General features: G+C 37.4%; 1 protein-coding gene across 12 annotated transcripts in view; it reads left to right on the forward strand.

The window, feature by feature from the left end:
* The window catches only part of NRG3 (neuregulin 3), a 1,096,988-nt gene that overhangs the window by 821,144 nt on the left and 255,427 nt on the right, over positions 1 to 20,417 (forward strand). The gene's annotated exons all lie outside the window — the stretch shown is intronic.

Here is a 20,417-nt window from a genome sequence, read left to right on the forward strand (position 1 = left end):
GTAGGAGGCAGGTCAGAGTGGCCAGGTGAGGATTCCCTGAGAAGGTGCTGTGTTGCCTGAGTCTTCATGACATGAGGGAGTTTCCCATAAAGATGCCGGGAAGAGCCTCCCAGACAGAGGGAACATGAGGGTGTTCCCAATGTGTTTGACAAACTTCAAGGGGATCATTGTGACTGCAGTGACATGGTTGGGGTACAATGATCATAAGTTAGAGAAGTGTCAGGAGGACCTTATTGATCATTGAAAGGGCTCTGTCTTTCATTTTCATGACTTGGGGAGTCATTGTGAGGAGTAAAATGATGTGACTTATGTTTTAAAAGGATTATCTGACATTTATGGTGATGGTAGACATGAAGGAGCCATGGCTAAAAAAGAGAGACCAGGGAAGGCGCTATTTCAGCAATCCAGGGAAGCTGGTAGAGGTGTGTGTATGTATGTGGTGAAGGGAGAAAAGTGGATGGATTTACATGTTGTTTAAGGTACAGCCTAAAGCATTTCTTGCTGTTGCATAAGGGGAGTGAGAGAAGTGGAGGAGTCATGGATAGGGCAGAGCTTTTCACCTGAGCAACTGAAAGGATCTTGGAGTCATTTAAGGAAACAACACCTCTGACTATGAGTGTTACTCAAATGAGGAGCCTTGTGTAAAGACACCAAACTGTCCTCCCACTGCACTAGGTATAAAAAGTGCTGAAGTATATACAAAGAATATTCATGCAGAGAATTGATCGAGTCCATACCTGGAGACTGGTGTTTTTTATGAAGGGTTATTAAAGGATTATGGACCACTGTGGACTTCCCTTTGAAAAAGTAAATTGTATTTTAAGACTGGCTAGTATTAAATCTGAGTCTCTACACAAAACCAACTCTGTCTCTCAAGTATCAAAATGGATATTGCTACACTAAGGTTTGTCAGAATTTAGATTTGCTTTATTATTGTGCCTCTTGATTCTTGCCTCAAAGACAGTAATCATTTCAACTCTCACATTTTTTTTCCCCTGAAAATGTAAATGGACCACTTTTTTGACAAAGTGAACTTTCGTTGTCACACAAAGATGCCCTCTGTGAGCAGCTGTAGAATCAGCTTTGTTTCAAAAACAAAGAAAAGCATATAGTGGAAGTAACCATACCTCATGCTCCTTTATTATTTTTCTTTGCATTTTCTTGTGTTATTCCTAAAAAAGCCAAGAATTACTTTTTCTTCTGATTTACATTAAATATTTATCTCATATGAAGGTGTGCTTTACTTTTTTCACTTTAACTCTGATCACTTTTTATTCTCTCTGGATATGGAATGGATCATACCCTATTTAAAAGATCATGTTTTCAAATAAGATTTAAAAAAATTGCCAAGTTAAACAGGGATTCATACCTATTGCTAATAGTCTTACAGAAAGAACATTATGGTATGACAGAGAAGAGATATATGAGACTAAATTTTCTTGAGTAGGTTTCAGAAAAAAGAAGACAGATTTAGGAGTGTAAAAGACCTGAGTGTGAATCTCAACTCTTCTCAGTGACATCCCTGACAAGTTATCATCCCACCTCTGCTTGAGTGTTATAGTGACAGAAATGCATTATCTTCCCTGCTGGTACATTTTATCTTTACACTTTCTAGCTGTTATTTCCATATGCATGTTTAAACATCTGATTCTAAATTTCCTCAACTAATACATAGGAATCAAATGGCAATATCACAGGGCAAAGGCTTGAAGATAATATGTATAAAATGCGTATCTTGTTGCTATTGACATTCCAAATGTTATTTAGAAATTATATCAAATCTTTGACATAAGGAGAAACAGTGACCTTTTGAGGTTAAGATATAAACACACAAAAAGTGAACTTGAGATTGTTTTGGTATAAATGTAATTCTATAGAAACAATACTAGTACTTGATTAATTGGCAGGATAATGATATACATATACACACACACATATATATCAAATATAGACATTGACTTTCACATAAAACTAATTGTTTATACATACACACACACACACACACATCTATGCATATATCAGAATTGTAATCTGTTAAAGCAGATGGGAACCTTAAAAAGAGAGAGAGAGAGAGAGAGAGAGAGAGAGAGAGAGAGATTACTTATAGCCATCTTCATAAAAACACTGGTACTGAGACTCAGAATGCACAAATTTATAGATGATTTGTCACCATGTAGAAATCCTATAAGAGACGTGTAGACACACAGTGTTCTGCTGACAATAACTAAAATTGAAGTCAACTTCAGTGACACCTGATAAAACTAACTTTTCTTTGTCCAAATAAAAATGAAACTCATTCATTTCTGGGCAGGCATTTACAATTATTGAAAAAATCCATTAAGAAGAAATCACACACCTAGAGACTCCAACACTCTATATCTGCTCCAAGTCTAATAACATCATGGGTAGCAAATTAGTGGGAAACTGATTACCACTGATTGCAAAAGTGTTTATATATCATTTGAAGGATTCGTAGACAAAACTTGTGGCGTTATCTGCAAAATAACTTATTCTGTAATGGGATACAAATGCTTTGATCACTAGAATGTAGATTCTCAAAATTGTTAAATATTAATAAAAATGTTTTAAACCTATTTTTATTAAGGAAATTTAGCTATAGCAATACATTTATTTCATTTTCAATTACTCAAGATTTACTCTGAATAAGGAATGACAATTAAGTTCGCGAACTCATCCCAGAAAAAGTGCTGCATACCTCATAAGGAAAAAAATGCAATAAATGTATTGCTATAGAATCACATATTTTTAAACTAGAAATAGTTTTTTACTAGTTTTTTTCATTGATTAATGTGGGCTAAACTTAACACCAAATCCTCTAAAAATTATTCACAAAGAAACTAGGCATTAGTGTTGTGATAATAAAAATAAAAATAAAAAAACGCTAGTATAGCTAGCTAGCTAGCTAGCTACCTAGATAGATAGATGATAGATGATAGATAGATAGATAGATAGATAGATAGATAGATAGATAGATAGATAGATATGTATTGAAATTGAGTAAGTTTGACATCTGAAAACATTTTGGTCCATCTGAGATGTGATCCTAAACCATAAGCTTGTATTATGTAAATAAATAATGAACAGTGATCATGGCTTTTATTTTATTTTTAAAAAAGATTTTATTGGGGAATATTGGGAAACAGTGTGTTTCTCCAGGGCCCATCAGCTCCAAGCCATTGTCCTTCAATCTACTTGTGGAGGGCGCAGCTCAGCTCCACGACCAGTTGCCATTTTCAATCTTTAATTGCAGGGGCACAGCCCACCATCCCATGCAGGAATCAAACCGGCAACCCTGTTGTTAAGAGCTCGCACTCTAACCAACTGAGCCATCCAGCTGCCGAATCATGGCTTTTAAAGATAGAATATACTATGTTAACTTAAAAGTAAGAAAAGGCCTTTCAGAGCGAGAGGCAAACAAGTGTTTATTTGTGATCAATAAGAAGAGCTATTCTGGAGTGATTAATTCAGACAGAAGCCCAAATAATGTTCTGATTAGTAGACAAAGGCAATTGGTATTTAAGAGAAAGTGAAGGGGGACAATTACATTAATAGAAGGAAGGCATTTCTGTTGGTACAGATAACATAACAGTGATGTTCAACAATGTTTTAAATTTTTGGTCACGTAGTCAGAATAACTGATTTCCAGCTATCTTTGCGAACAGGTTTTCCGGCCACAGTGTTGCTTAGGCCCAGTCCTATGGTTATTTTGCCCTGTTTTAACATTCCAAAGATCTGAGGTATAAGACATGCCTCTGATATGGCAGCTACATTTTAAAGTAGCTACATTTATATTGTTGTTTACATTTCCCCCTTTTGAACAATATATTTCCTTGAAAGACCCCTGATCAATCATCAGAGAGTAGTATTGATCAGTTATTAAAAACATCATTCGTTCTGCATTGTCAGGTGTCTCATTTGGGGTATGTCATGCCATTGTCGGTCCCTTGTCACCAGGAAGGTTCATTCCTGGTATGTCATTTCCCACATGGGAGGGTTTGCGTCTAAAAGTAAAAGTGCTGACTTTATTCATTTCTTCAATGTCCTCTCCCAATATTATTTGTTTGAAGAAATATATTGAATAATTCATAAGAGAAAGTTCTTACTTAACCTCCAAATACGAAGGTCAGACAATTAAGTTCGTGAACTTGTTGCAATGTGCTGCTAACCTTTTTTGATATCAAAGGGATTATTCATTATGAATTTGTACCAACTGGACAAGCAGTGAACAAAGTTTACTATTTGGAAGTGCCGATAAGGCTACATGAAAAAGTTAGATGACCTGAACCTTTCACCAACAGTTCATGGCTCTTGCATCATGACAATACACCAGCTCACAGGGCACTGTCTGTGAGAGAGTTTTCAGCCAGTAAACAAATAATTGTATTGGAACATCCTCCCTACTCACCTGATCTGGCCCCAGTGACTTCTTTCTTTACCTGAAGATAAAGGAAATATTGAAAAGAAGACATTTTGATGACATGCAGGACATCAAGGGTAATACAACGACAGTTCTGGTGGCCATTCCAGAAAAAGAGTTCCAAAATTGCTTTGAAGGGTGGACTAGGCACTGGCATCGGTGCATAGCTTCCCAACAGGAGTACTTTGAAGGTGACTGTAGTGATATTCTGCAATGAGGTATGCAGCACTTTTTCTAGGATGACTTCGCGAACTTAATTGTCCTTCTTCGTTCGGAGCAAATCTCGAGTAATTCAAGTGTAGAAGAACACTGAATTTTTCACCAAGTGGTTCTCAAGCCTCTGGGGTAACATTCCATATCTTTATGGCTCTGTTAAAAGTATTTTCTTACAGTGAGCCAACATCTGAGTCCTTTCCACTCCACTCACCTGTAGGTCTTTTTGTATGTCAAGGCCTCACAGAATAAGACCAAACCGTGTCCCAAGCTTGCTACCAACTGTATAATGATAACCACCACACTCTCTTCCCCTCAAAGGAGACGATCTCCATTTCTGCCATTCAGTATGTTCCTCTAATTCATTTTTAGTGCCCCTGTATAAAGGTGATGGCTACAAGTAAAACTTCTAAGTGTGATTTCTATATACCAACAAAAAACGATCATCTTCTTGATTCTGAATATTCCTTTTTCACTCTTCAATGTCTGCTTCTTGCTAATAGCAAGAGTCACTATTGACGCTAAAGGTTCTAGTATACAACTTTGCAGTTGTGGACAAGAGAAACGTAATTTAAAAGCTTTCTGATGTTCAGCAATGGTGTCATGGGCAAAAAGCCCTGGATATGAATCACAGCTTCAAACTTACTAGTTTTGTGACTTGATTAACTTTCTCAATCATTCCAAACCTCTATTGTTTACCTTTAAAACCAAAAATACGACAATGCTGACTTAGCAATACTGGGTGGAATATATATGCCTAACGCAGAATCTGGAAAATTGTCGGTACTTGATAAATACGACTTCTACCTTTTCTACATCAAATAATGTAGATTACTTCTAGGAGCTCCAGTCACTTCTTATTTACTTCTGATAAATGATTTTTTTTTAAGTACTAATTATAAAATGGACTAATTATGTGGTAGCCTTGGGAAGTTTTACAGTAGGTCATTAAAATTGTAATTGTGGTGTGACTTTTTTTAGATAGAGGTCTGGTAATAAAAGCCAGAAATATTTATATGATGTAGCTTTTTTTTTTTTTTTCTTTTAATTTGAAGCCAAGGAACAGAATGAGAAAACTAGAGGTTTTCATCTTCAAAAGAGTTTATGAGCTTTAAGTAATTAGTAGGCACAGCTCTCTACTGTGCACCAGCCTAACGTGATTTGCCCTGTTGGCAAAGGAGGAAATGAGCACCCAGAGGGGTAAAGTACTGCCCCCCAGGTGCTGTGAGAGGGGTGTGAGTGTGAGGTGTGTGCCTGTGCACGTACAGTAGTGTGCATGTGAATGTTTGTGGTAGAGGTGGTACAGATGGGAAGGAGTAGTGATGGATCTTAATGAAGACTAATGCAAAGGCTTAAACTGTTATAGTTTTTATAAGTTTGTTAAGATCTCTGTTATCGAGAAAGATTGGGGAAAGGGGACTTATGCTGCTGGTGTTATAAAAATGTGAATGGGCATTTTATGCTATGTAAATACAAGTATATAGAGATATAACTTATTGTGTGCTGTGTAGAGTAAATCGCATACACATACGAGAACAACCCTGCTGATCAGTTACTTGCTTGCTCTTAGATTCATACCCTGGCCTTTCTCCTGTTCTGTTCTCTATGTCAGGACAGTGCATTGCCCAGGCTCTGTGGACAAGGACCAATGACTTTTGAGTGGAATTAGCCAATAGGAAGCACTAAATGAGAAATCTCTCTCTCTCTCTCTCTCTCTCTCTCTCTCTCTCTCTCTCTCTCTCAATGTGTGTATGTGTGTGTGTGTGTGTGTGTGTGTGTGTGTGTGTCTGTGTCTGTGCGTGCGTGTGCGTGTGCACACACACGCACTCATGTGTTTGCTTTCTGTTGTCTATGTTTCTTGGTTGATTTAGGGTTCAGCTCCTGCCTGATAGACCCACTGAATTCACTTCCCCTGGTTTCCTTGACTCAGATTTCTCTCCATTTGTCCTATCAGTCTAGGAGTAAGAGTGATTTCATGCTGTTATTAATTGTTGTTAATTCCTATGTTACCTTATCATCCTCTGTTTAGCTTCTCACTGTTTCTTTAGCTTTGCAACCAAATGTCTATTAAATTTCCTCATTTTGAATACCTAAAGAGTTGTCTTTTCTTTTCTTTTTTTTTTAATTGGGGAATGTTGGGGAACAGTGTGTTTTTCCAGGGCCCATCAGCTCCAAGTTAAGTCATTCGCTGTCCTTCAATCTAGTTATGGAGGGTGCAGCTCAGCTCCAAGTCCGGTGGCCGTTTTCAATCTTTAGTTGCAGGGGGCACAGCCCACCATCCCGTGCTGGAATGAATCTGCCACCTTGTTATTGAGAGCTCATGCTCTAACCAACTGAGCTATCCGGCCGCCCCTTAAAGAGTTTTCTGATTCCAGATACACCACCTGTTTCTTTCTCGGTACTGTATATTTAATTTGGAGTGAACACATGAATTGATATGATAATATACTATTAAGTGTAACATACTATGATAGCATATGATAGCACACTATTAAGTCTAAAGTAATATTAAATAACACTGTATTTTTCTTTTAGGCTTTTTCAGATTAATTAAATTATACCATTATATATCTGTGGGCAAATAATTAAACTCTTAGTTTCACTTTTATCTTTCTCTGTACAGTAAGTGTTAAATGATAGGCCCCCTCTTCCTCAAAAGAGAGTTAATAATGCAATAGAGCACTTCAAAAGAAGCGTTACACTATCAGAATAGTGAAGAACAACACTGGGCAGAGAAATGAATATGATCTCCAGTGATGGTGTAACCTGAAGTCAAATCTCAGTTCTAACAACATGCTTTCCATTTGCCCTGGGACACAGAAGTTAATTTCTCTCAACTTCAATCTCTTCATCTATGAAATAGTGATAATCACATCTCCTTGTTATCAGTTTCATGGGGGATTATTTTGTCTAACCTTTGTAAAGCTCTCAGCACTGTGTTTATAAGAGAAGAGGTCCTCAAGGAGGTTAGCTCTCTCTTCATCTATTACAGTACAAGATGCAGAAATACTTGCTGATAGCAGTTTCTCATTGATTTATTCCAGGTAAAAGATATATAGGAATATCAAATATATCCCCCATAACTTGGTTAACTGAATCAATCTTTCTTTTTTTCTTTTACAAAATAATCATCATGTTTTATTGATTTCATGTCACTGCTCCCCTTCTGAGTTTCCATTTCAACTTGTCAAACACTCCACTTAAATATCATTCCTGTGAATTCTATTTTGAATTTACTATCTATGGATAGCCACATAATTTTTGTCAACTTCCTTGTACCAAGCCACCTTTTCCTTTGTTTTAATTAAAGGTCAAGAATCATATCTCTATCCATTGTTTGAAAGAATGTTCCCTATGTGTCTTTTCTAGCTTACCCATGCTCACTCCTGCTTTTGTGTGCTGTTTCCAGCTTTCATATGACATTCAGGCTTACAATTTGTCCAGGCTATTGATATTGATATTACCACCTCTTTTTGACTTTGCTTGGTTACCAGAACTTGGACCACATGAACTGTGCTGATTGATCTCCAACAAAACATATGCTTCCACTGGAAAGACTCAGAGAAGTTTGGCACATGGGATAGCACATGGATTTAGGAATTTCTTTGCTTTTCAAGAGGAAATGCAAAATAGCAAAAAGAACATTGGACTTAGAAACAGAATTCAAGGAATTTAATCTTTGTTTTACCACTTATGCCCTTTGATGGCTTAGGCAAGTCCCCCATCTTTTTTTAAAAATATTGTCCTCCACAAAATAAGGTGCTTGCAACAAATGCTCTTCGTGATTTCTTCTAGTTCTATCATTCTACAGTATCAGAAAATAGTTAGCTTTGGGTCTAAAACTATTTTTACATTCGGCTTCATTTGGCTGTTATACATATGTATACTGGGGATGCAAAAAAAAACGTATACACATGACTTGTATTCATCTTTTGTTATCAGTATATATTAAGTATTACAATTTTAATATAGTTTTTCCTTTCTTAAAATGTGTATACATTATTTTTGGCACCCTCTGTATATTAAGACTTTACTTTTAGAGCAGTTTTAAATTCACAGAAAAATTGAAAGATACAGAGATACCCCATATACCCCTTGCCCCCCACCACCACCACCACACACAGTCTCCCCATGAACACCATTCCCCACCATAGTGGTCCATATTTTACAATCAATGAACCTATGTTGACATGTCATTATCATCCAGGTCCATACTTTGCATTAGGGTTCACTCTTCGTGATCTGCATTTGATTGGTTTGGACAAATGTATAATGATGTAGGTTCATCATTATGGTATCATGCAGAGTATTTTCACTGCCCTAAAAATCCTCTGTGCTCTGACTATTCATCTCTCACCCCCAATCCCTGGCAAACACTGATCTTTTTACTGTCTCCATAGTTTTTGCCTTTTCCATTGTGTCACACAGTTAGAATCATAGTTTGTAGCCTTTTCGGATTGGATTGTGTTACTAAGTAATATGCATTTAAGTCCTCCATGTCTTTATATGGCTTGATAGCTCTTTTTATTTTAGTGCTGAGTAATATTCCATTTTCATGATGGGCCACAGTTTATTTATCCATCACCTACTGAAGGACATCTTGGTTCCTTCTAATTTGTGGCAATGATGAGTAAAGCTGCTATAAGCATCCGTGTGCAGGTTTTTCTGCGGATATAAGTTTTCAACTCCTTTGGATAAATAGGAGGGAGTACGATTGCTGGATCATATGATAAGAATATGTTTAGTTTTGTAAGAAGCTGCCAAACTGTCTTCCAAAGTATCTGTACCATTTTACATCCCCACCACCAATGAACGTGAGTTCCTGTTGGTCCACATGTTTGCCTGCATTTGGTGTTGTTCTGGATGTTGGTCATTCTAATAGGTATGTGGTGTTATATCATCGTTATTTTAATTTGATGACAAACTATGCAGAACATCTTTTCGTATGCTACTTTCTCATCCTTATAACTTCCTTGGTGAGGTATCGTTAAGGTCTTAGGCTCATTTTTTTAAAAAATTGTGCTGTTTGTTTTCTTATTGTTGAATATCAACATTTCTTTGTATAATTTGGATACCAATCCTTTCTCAGATGTGCCCTTTACAAACATTTTCTCCCAGTTTGTGGCTTGCCTACTCATCTTTTCACATTGTCTTTCATGTTAAATATTTTTTGTTTAAAAGATATACTACAATATTGGGGAATTTCTGTTATAGAAAATCAAATGAAGATGTGATATAATAACTGGGTCATAAAGAATCAACCAGGCAAAGAACTTGAACCATTTTTAAAATTAAATGATTTTCTATACTTAAATTACTTCATCATCTAAGTGTATCTTTAAACAAAGAGTGTAAATGTGCTTATAATGCAAAGCCACCATCCCTTGTCTTATCTTCCTGTACTAACACCCCCTCCCCCAACTCTCCAACTTGCACCCCCTCCTCTGACATGCAGACAAGCTTATTAAACCATTTTCCTTTGATATTTTCCTGGTTGTTAACTTCATCTCTCTAAATAACACATTAAGCCACCATTTCTCAATTTATCTACTTTAGATATGGTGCATTGACTTTCTACGATAATGGGAATTTAAGTCACTCAGACCACACCCCACCACTTGTCTCTCCCCCCTGCATGGTTCTACCACTACTCTTCATTCTCAAAGTTGGTCTGATATGACACATTTAAGTCAGTAAATAGTTTGGTTAAGAAATGGGGCTTTTGTGTGGAATTGACGTTGATCTAGTCACAGAATTCCTTGGTTTTCTCCTAACAGATTTTCAATTTTAGAGTAATGATTCTATTTGACAGAGCATCCACTTAAACCTACAATCCTGTGCCATTGTTTCATTTCCAGGCAAGACCTCACTTGCATCTCAGTCTGAGTTGCAGGTTTTTCACATGAAATCACTTCCCATTCAGTCCAAAGCTTCCTTGTTGCTGATGAATGTCATACATAATGAAAGATTATATCCATTTATCCTCAGCAGTAAATCATTTATCACACAAGGGAGATATGTTATTGTGAATTCTGATCAAAGCTGCCCACTTCCTTTAGCTGGCAGAAATGCTATACTCTGTTAGTTGATTATACAATATCCTGGGAGAAACGGAAAATTTTGCTGTCGAATGAGGGTTCAGCAAACTCTAGGGGTCTCTAAAATGGCTTTTTTAAAAAAAATCATGTTTCATAGAGAACCTTCTGTGATCCAGGCCTGTGAACTGTTAAAGTCTTTTTTTCTCTTTTTTAACTTAATTAAATCAGAAAGCTGTGGGACATTTTGCAGCTTGCTCTGTGATGTCTGCAAATGGATTTGTGAATGACACTGTTTGGCTATTTTGCCCCCTTTCTTAGAGAGACAATCATTACCACTTCTTTTTGAAGCCTGCTGTGGTGGTTTTATCAGTTATTTGCTAATGAGCTCCCTCTCTCCTTTATAATGCCAATCATAAAGATGCCTTTTAAATGCGATTTATCTCTCTGATTTATTTTCTTTTCAGTCTTCCTTATCATGCTGTGTACTGCTCTGCTTAAGGGAATCACCCACGCTACTCAGGCAGGGAACAAGACTGACGTCTTTCATCTCTTGTTTATATCATACTCTCTCATTGTCTTCTTGGGAGAACAGTGAATTCCAGAAAGGACATCACAGTCTTTCTTCCAGAAGACTCACTTCTTATGTTTTATCATTTGTTTTAGGTTATCATCACCTTTTGTTACACATCTGTGTTCACTGCTTTTCAAATTCAAGAGCATGTGAGTTATCTCCATATTAAAATTATCCTGAGTAAAGTGAGATGCAAAATGAAGCAGGAAGAATGGGCCCTCTTTATTCCTTTGGTCTCACTTGGGCTACTGGTCAGCATACTCTTACAGTTCATTTAGAATTTATGCAAAGTAGTAACTAGTGACCACACAATCAGTCACAAATCAGTTACCACCTAACATTTGCAACCACCATTATTTCATTTGATCGCCACCACATTCTTGAAGTAGCCTTTCAATACTTTGGCCTTTAAGAGCTAACTATTGAAATTCATAATCTCCCTTTCCAGACTCTGTGAGCTCATTAGGTCACTTGTATGGTTGAAAGAAGTACAGTTGACACTTGAACAACACAGGTTTGAACTGCGCATGTCCACTTAAATGTAGAGGTTTTTCAATAAATATGAGTCTGCCCTCCATATCTCTGAGTTTTGCATCCTTGGATTCAACCAACCATGGATCAAAAACAGTGTTTTTTGATCCATGGTGGTTGGGAATCCCCCAACGGGAATGGCCAACCGTATGCATTGCTCTACACCATTTTATTTTAGAGACTTGAACATCCATGGAGTTTGGTATCTGTGGTGGGTCCTGGAACCAATTCTCCCGGGATACCGAGGGACAAATGTAGTTTAGTTTTGGGGAGTCAGAAGGTAAATGCAGATTTTTGAATGTGCAGGAGTCAGTGCCCCTGACCCCTACAATGTCCAAAGGTCAACCATAAACACCATGTGCCCAGGCTCCTTATCCTTAAAATGAGAGATTGCCAAATTTATCAGCGCAGGACATGGTTACAGCAAAGTCTTTATACATTAACTTTAGTCCAGGTGTTCTTGTTGATGGTTCTTACCTCTCTGACTGTTCAGATTCTTTTACTCCAGTGTAAGTATGCTTGCCAGATCTACAGAATAAAATATAGGCCATCTGGTTAAATTTGAATTTCAAATAAATAATGAATACATTTTTAGTATAAGTATGTCACAAATATTACATCTGGTTCATACTTATTTAAAAAATTGTTGTTCATCTGAAATTCAAATTTAACTGGATGTCTTGTATTTTATCCAATAACCCTATACACAGGAGAAACCAAATTCTGGTCTTTGCTCTTCTGTAGATATCAGTTTCCCAGCTTGATAACTGCTATTGACTGAATTGTGTCTCCATAAAATCCTCACGTTCAAGCCTTAACCCTCAAAGTGATCTGGAGATAGGTTCTTTAGGATGTTTCAATTTTAATGAGGTCATAAGGGTGGGGTCCTAATATGATAAGATTGATGGCCCTATAACCACCATGTGAGGTTACAATGAGAAGGCAGGCATTTCCAATCCCATGAGAGAGTCCTCACCAGACACAGACCTTGCTGGCACCTCAGTCTTAGATTTCTAGTCTCCAAAGCTGTGAGAAAGTAATTTTCTGTTGTTTAAGCTACCCAGTATGTGATACTTCGTTATGGTAGCCCAAGCTGACAATACAGTAAGTTTAGAATGTTTACTTTGGCTCAGTTTTATGTTTCTCACTGAACTTCGAGATGACAAGGATATTACTTTTCTTCCACTGACTAGTCTGAACGTGTGAGTTCATTATTCTCCTAATTATAAGCAAGCACGGACAAGTGAAGGAATCTTCTCATGGTTGGATCTTAAGCATCACAAAAAGTCTGTGATTGGCTGGTTTCTCAATCTTGGTAACACTTTAAGTGAAAACAATATAGAGGAATCATAGGGAATAGGCGTGACAATAAACCTCGGTCTGCTGTTGACTGGCTGTCATGAAAACTTTTAATTAGCTAGGGAAGTCGGGGAAGAAAGCCTTACTCTCCTCTTATTTCAATGTCATAACCTAAATTATCTGCATAAATTTTCTTATTACTAGACATATTTACAAGAAATAGAGGTAACGTGTGTGTGTGTGTGTGTGTGTGTGTGTGTGTGTGTGTGTACACCTCATGGGTACAGAACATGCACCAAATCAAGACTCAGTGATAATCCCACTTAGAGATGAGAAGCTAAGACCTTGGAGGGTTCAGTCACAGACCTTTAAGTGGCAGAATTGGGGGTCATCCTGCATTCAAAGGATATGTTTTTTTCCACCCATAAGAGGCTACCTCCTTTGAAAATGAGAATCTCACCTTTGTCATAATAAATTTTTTTGTGTACTAGGAAATTAGTAACGTAGCATTTTCTCAATCAATTGGAATAGATTGATAAAGCAGAACTCCATCCATCCTCCACCTGTCATTATTACCCCCTAATCCTTTTGTTCTTGATAAGGGCAATTATTATTTCACCACCTCTAATGTGATATTGAAATTATGAAGTTTTATTTACCTTCTTACCCTAAAAGAGACTTAAGAAAAAAATTTTTGATGCAGTAAAATCAAAGCTAAACAAGACAAAACAGCTTGTTCAGCCCTCACTGGATAATATTGCTGTGCACTCTAAGCTGTGTAGTACCTTCATGCTATGTTATGTGTTTAATTTTGTTAATGAGACAGTAAGGCTAAGGTGAAGCTCTTGACCAAATAGGGGCTGAAATCTCTATAAAGGGCCAAACACTTATTCAGACTGACATGATAACTCCTCAGCCACTGGTTGTCCAATAGTGAATGTGCCATATCTGAGAGGAAAATGACTTGATGTGAATAATACTAAAATGGACCAAAGTGGATGTGTGGCTGCTGGATACTCTACACACAGTTGAGAACTTGTTGTTGACTAAATACATACTTGTTTTATTTTTTCTAATGTCTCAGACTTGCAACCATTCTTTTCCTTTCTGTCTTTAGAGCTCAGATATTAACAGAATGTAGCATGCCTCCTGGATTTGAGCAGATGCTTTCAAGTTCACTTCTGAAATCATAGCAGTCCTATGATAAAACAATTGGCCTTCATCTACTTTGAATTCAACATTGCTAAAGGGATATTAAAAAAATAATAAATCCCTACATTTTCTTAAGGTTGCGGATACAACTCTCTTAGCAAAGGCATCAGAGGTGTGCGCTAGATGAGTGACATCACAAGCAACAGCTGCCTCAGCCATGGAATTTGGGATATATTTGAAGGCCATTGATAGCACATTGGAGAACCTTCATGAGTTTGAAGGCAGCTGTTACTCCACCATTTAAGATAATCCAATTCCAAATTCTTCCATTTATAATTGAGAGGATTTTGGAAAGGCTGTACTATAGCCAGTCTACAGGTAATTTTAATTCCAGTTGGTTAACTTAAAGATCTTTCTGTCTCAATTAGTGTTCCTTTTAAATAAGACTATTTAATTACATTCTAAATTCAGCTAAAGAAAGCTTACACTTTAAGCATTGTCACAATATTCTCTATAGCCAAACCTAGATATCAGTTTCAGCCACGAGTAGCAGGAAGGGGAATTTGTTCTAACATCATTAATAAGTGTTAAGCCATTAACTCTAGGCTTCAGATCCTCAGCTGGAAATGTTTCCGGTCCCCCCAGCACACATTTTCATTTAGATGGAACCCTGGTTTGGAATTCCTGTTTCTGTATTCTCCATCTCTCCAAGGCTGGGCAGTTCATTTACCTTGCTGAAACTCTCCTCTCTATGTTTTTGTTTGTTTGTTTTCTAACTGAGGACAGTCTGCAATCTAGAAATCCCGTTTTCGTTCTTCAGTACTGGTGTTCCTAAGGGGCCTTCCCATCTGCAGTTGGTGATCACCTTTACATTATTGTGAAGCTCATGCAGTTTGCCTTTAAATCACTGATTATTCTCTGTGACACAGTTTGTGGAGGAACATTTTGAGATTGGATAATAACTTACAAATCTAGGTCTTTAATTCTTACCATAAATATGGTTTCACTTCATGTTATTTGGGCCATATTTTCAAACACGAATCTGGGGAAGGTAGCTAGGTGTATGGTGACTTATGTGTCTACTGAATTTCCGTGAAGAATGTCAAAAAGTGGCACAGATCAAGCAAGGACTTTAAAGTCAACCCCAGTTGAGTTTGCATCTAGTTTAAATACTGGCTGAGTAATTTGGGATAAGATACTTAACCTTTCAGAACCTCTGTTTCCTCACTTGAAGAGCTGAGATGATGATTCTAAATTCAAAGAATATTAAAAAACAACAACAAAAAAAACTAACATGTATTAAGTGCTTACTATGACCCAAAGTCATCATGTCATTTTTCCTAATAATAATTCTAGGAGAGAGCTATTATTATTATTATCTCCATTTTACAGATGAAGTAAAGGAGGCACAGAAAGTTTAAGCAGCTAGAAAATAACTGATCTTGGATTTAAAACCAGGCAGTGCTCCAAACCCCCTTCCGCTAAAATGTAAGGTTTAAATGGCTGATGATCTTTCTATTTTTTCCCAACAAAGGACTGACATTGAGGCCAAGGAGAATTGGCAGGACATAGAAAAGAATACCTGGGGGGATTGTTCCTTTTTCAAATCAGTGTTAATAGGCCCCTTAAAATTGGCAGCCTTGTATATCACTGACAAAGTGTCTACTTTCCTGTAACATTGCCACCATCTCTCTTGTGAAGTTAATTGATTTCTGCTAGTTTAAGTGTTACGTCTAACATCTAGTTTCCAAGAAGGAAGCATGTATACTTTATCTAAAGTGTATGCAGAGACCAGGCACTACACAGGTATTGAAGTGACCATTTGAACATTTTTCTATCCTTCATACATTTCTCTATGTAAATTATGTAAAATGCATCTTTGCAGAAATGCTAGATATAAGGTCCTAGGCATAAAAAGGCCACAATGCATATATATATAATATCAACCAGGTATGATTGTTCATTTTTCTCCTTCCTGGTATCATTCCCATTTTATTTGGGTTAAAACAGGGGAACAAGGATATTAAACAATTTTCCAGAAGTGCATCCAGCAAATACTAAGCAGAGAAGTGAGACTATAAACCCAACACTGTTCGCCATGATATAGATGAGGAAGACATGTAAGAACCAGTGAATTGGCTGGGCCTCATGTGTGGATAATCAAGACCGTGACAGTGAAGACAGAGTAGGAATGGAAAAGAAGGAAGTGAAGCAATGATAACATCTTCTGTTAATAAGTAAATGACCAGGAAATCAACAGATGAGGACTAAGAGGATAGTACAGTTCCCTCGGTGGAACAGTTTTTGTGTTGTTTTTGTTTTGTTTCTCCAATAGGAGGAAGAAGGATAAACTGAAGAATAATCTGGACGTGTAGGGAAACAGTTGGTCACTTATGAGCATTCTCCAATATTCACTCAAAGTCACTAACATTATTAGCTGTAATTTAGTTGTGGTTCAGAAACTGGGTTACAAGAACTAAAGTGGCATATGAGTATTGTAAGAGAAGAGACGAGAATGGTCTGCAGTTAGCAGTGGGAGCTGATCACTTCTAGCTGACCAAAGGATGCCAGTTTCTGTGGAAACATCAGCAAATTACCTGGTTGTTTTCAAAAAGTCTCTTCCTTGGCTTTTTTTACTCCACAAAAAGTCTCTTCCTTGGCTTTTTTTACCCTGCACATCCATGCTGGGGGATATGTTGGCCATTTCTACTTTATTGCATTGACAAGACAAGTATTGAATTCCAGCTGACATTTACACATTTTCGTATTTCCTCATCTTTGCCAGTATTACTCTCTTCTCTTTTATCCAAGGATTGCCTTTTAAAGCTTGTCACTAAGCTGGGCTTTTCCTCAGGGACAATGTAGGAGAGGAAAAGTGAATTAAAGGGATGGCTTGCTGTTTGAGGAGTTGCTGAACAAGGGGAAGGGGTGTGAGAGTCAAGGTAGAAGAATGTAAGTAGTAGAAAAAGTAATGTCTGCATTTGAAACTCCACAGCTGGCCCTCTCCCTGTGGGAAGGGAGGGCCCAGTTTGTGATCTGGCCCGTGGCTCACCAGCAGAGAGAGAGACTTCAATGATACTTAAGTGGGGCTCAGAGTATCCAAGCTCTTCCCCCCACTTCATTGCAGGGGCCAGTCTCCGTTATTTGGGGCTTACCCTCCAGAGTTCTCCCTTCAACTTCTCACCTGCCCTACCCTGATCTGGACATTTTGTCCTCAACCTATGCTCTTCCCCACTGCCTTTTAAATTTGGAAATAAACTAAACAAACCACATTATCAAGAACTTACTGGTTTCCAAAGTGACAACTCCTTCACCTCAGAGTTGATAAACACACAAAATTTAAGGCTAATATTTTTTTCAAAGTAAAATTTCTTAGCTCTTGTGTACTGAGGCTGCTTTTTAGTTGTTTCACAGCTGATACTACTTCCTGTCTTCAGCCTGGTCCCTGACCATCCAATTGTAGAATAAAAACGTATCTGTAGAAAACCACTGGGAAACGTAATTTTTAATAAAATCTCTGTGATGTAAGCCTTCTTGTCAATAAAGAAATTCAGAGAAGAGGAACAGGATGAATTTGAATGCAGCTTTGAAAGCAATGCAGATGAGAAAAATAATAGAATATTAACCTGGTTAAGCTAAGATTTGTGCTTTTTGTTAAACATGTATTAACAAAAGATTACACGTATACTTTTAAAATTTTTATTAAATTAAGTCATTCTTTATTAAGATGCCCAGAAAGCTCTTTTTATTATATGACTTTCTCTTTTTCTTATACTGTATCTTTCAAAAAGCATTTTTTTTAAAAAAAAGGCACTCAAACTCCCCGAAAATACTAACCAAAACCGAAACAAACATGCAATGATATTTCTCAAAAGACGTGCTGCCTGTCACACTGTCAGAAGTTCTGCCAAACTCAATCTATGAAATAGAAGTGCATCTTCAGCCTTGTTTTCTTTGCCTTATGTCTTTAATATTGTCATAAATTCAATCCACCTCATTGGCATTACCTGCTTGTTACATTCCATCTTCACATTTGGATGGGTCTGAACTTATCAAGGTGACATATGTGTGATTTTTCAATGGAAATCTTAATTTGTCAGTCCTAAAACCCAGTACCCATAAGGGACACTGTCTCCTTAATGAAAGAGTAGGACTTGTGCATGTCCAGTCACAAGTGGGTCTCCTCGCTTGGGCTGGGCTGCTCCAGCATCATTACACTCTTATCTGCAGCACACAGGTATAAAAGCAGAGTGACGACACTTACCGCAATTTTCCTGATACTCCATGAGGCCTGAACACTTCCGAGTGGGCTCAAACTCATGGAAAATCCATTTAAGACCAGAAAAATTTCAAACATCTTTCCTTCTTTTCTTTTCCACACACAAATGGAATAATGCATCTTAAGTTACAAATGACCCTTAGAAAGCAAAACAAAACACAGAAAAAAATCCCACTTTCCCTTGAAAGCAGCTACCTCCCTAGGATGCCATTTTCGTATTAAATAAAGATACAAAGAGTAAAGGGAGCTGAAAATCTCCCCCATATGTTGGCAATAAAAACCTCCAAAATGTGAATGCATATGATAGCACACACCCAGCCCATAACTCATCGTGATGGGAAAAAGAAAATTAAAGCACTACAGTTCAGGTAATTCTGAATAAAGGAAGACTAACAATATTAGGGCAGCTTCCAGAGAAGAGGACTTCATTTTTCATCACAAATGTGCTCCAGTCCTAAGTATTTTCTGAATTTTTACCATTATAAACCCAGTGACACACCTGCTTTATTTCAAGTGCAGTAATGAATTTTTAAAGAGGTTATGAAAATCTGTGGCTGCTTAAACAAATTTTTTCAATAGGCTGTTGGGTGTGTGGGGTGTGCACATATCAGAAGTCTTTGTTCTCAGTCTACAAAGAAAATTGCCAAATACACTCTGGAGTGCCAGGCTGAAAAAGCTGCTAAAGAGAGACTGCCCGATTACCTGAATTCCAATTTGACTCACAATGAAAGGTAGAAAAATTACCTAGGTGCCTTTCAGTATTGCTGCTCCAGTTGCAATAGACCTTATCTAACAGTTTATTACACTCAGAAAACAAAGCATATTCTAGAGAAAGAATTCACAGCACCCGTCTCTGACAGAACGGTCCCTTTGAATTCTTTTGTCGATTTCATAGATTTCCAACAACCAGAGGATTGTTTCTTTAAATCTGATTTTTATGCCAGCAGCACAATTTTGTCCTCTGTAAGTGGGACAGATTCATTCCACAAGAAACAATGGATGCTTCCCTGCTTAACTCGAGCATGACAGATTAAGCTTCAAGCTGACCACTAAATGCCACCTCCCCCTTAAAAGACTGTTCCAAAGCAGGGATTGGGGGCTGCCTCGGCTGTATTTGTTCCTTGAACTGCCACCTGATGAGCCGCTGCTGTCCAAAGCAGTGGCTCAGCCCTGCTGGAGTGAGCTGTGTGAAGGCTCCACAGAGGACTGGCAAGATGGAGGTGACATGCTCATTGCAGGCGCTTCCAGGCAAATTTCCTCACCTCCAAATTGCACCTGCCTCAGGAAAGCTGCCTTATACAATGCCTGGTACGAAAGCAGGCACTTTGTACATGTTGGCTGATTATAAGAGAGAAACTTTGGAGAGAAAAATGTAAGTTTAAAGAAAATGCACAGAGGCCTTGCACATACAGGCTTTCAGATTTTGCCAGATGTGAATAAATGCTGTTATTTCTGTGACACTGAGGTGACATTGAGGTGACATTGAGGTGACACTGACTTGAAGAATAGCAACGTTAAAAAATAAACCAAAAAAAAGTAAAAAAAAAAAAAAAAAAAAAAAAATGGTGTAGGAAAAAACTACTAAAACACAAGAATATAAATAAACAGTATAAACCTACTCATACTACTTGAAAAATTATATGAGAAAATGTTTTTATAGGAAAAATGGCACTTGCAATATGATGCTTCTGAAAGGACATTGCAGCTTTTTAGAAACCAGTGCATTTCATAAAGAAAAGTATACCTGCATCCAGAATTGTAATATAAGGGCATCTTAAAATGCTATTCAATTTGCTCATTAGGTATTACGTATAAAATTATAAAAGCAAAGCAGTAGTGATTTTTTTGCACAAAAATAGACTAAAAACCTGCCTGTTGATGTTAGAAACAGACTGA

This window comes from Rhinolophus sinicus, linkage group LG07 (genome assembly GCF_036562045.2).
Source record: "Rhinolophus sinicus isolate RSC01 linkage group LG07, ASM3656204v1, whole genome shotgun sequence".
Lineage (NCBI taxonomy): Eukaryota > Metazoa > Chordata > Mammalia > Chiroptera > Rhinolophidae > Rhinolophus > Rhinolophus sinicus.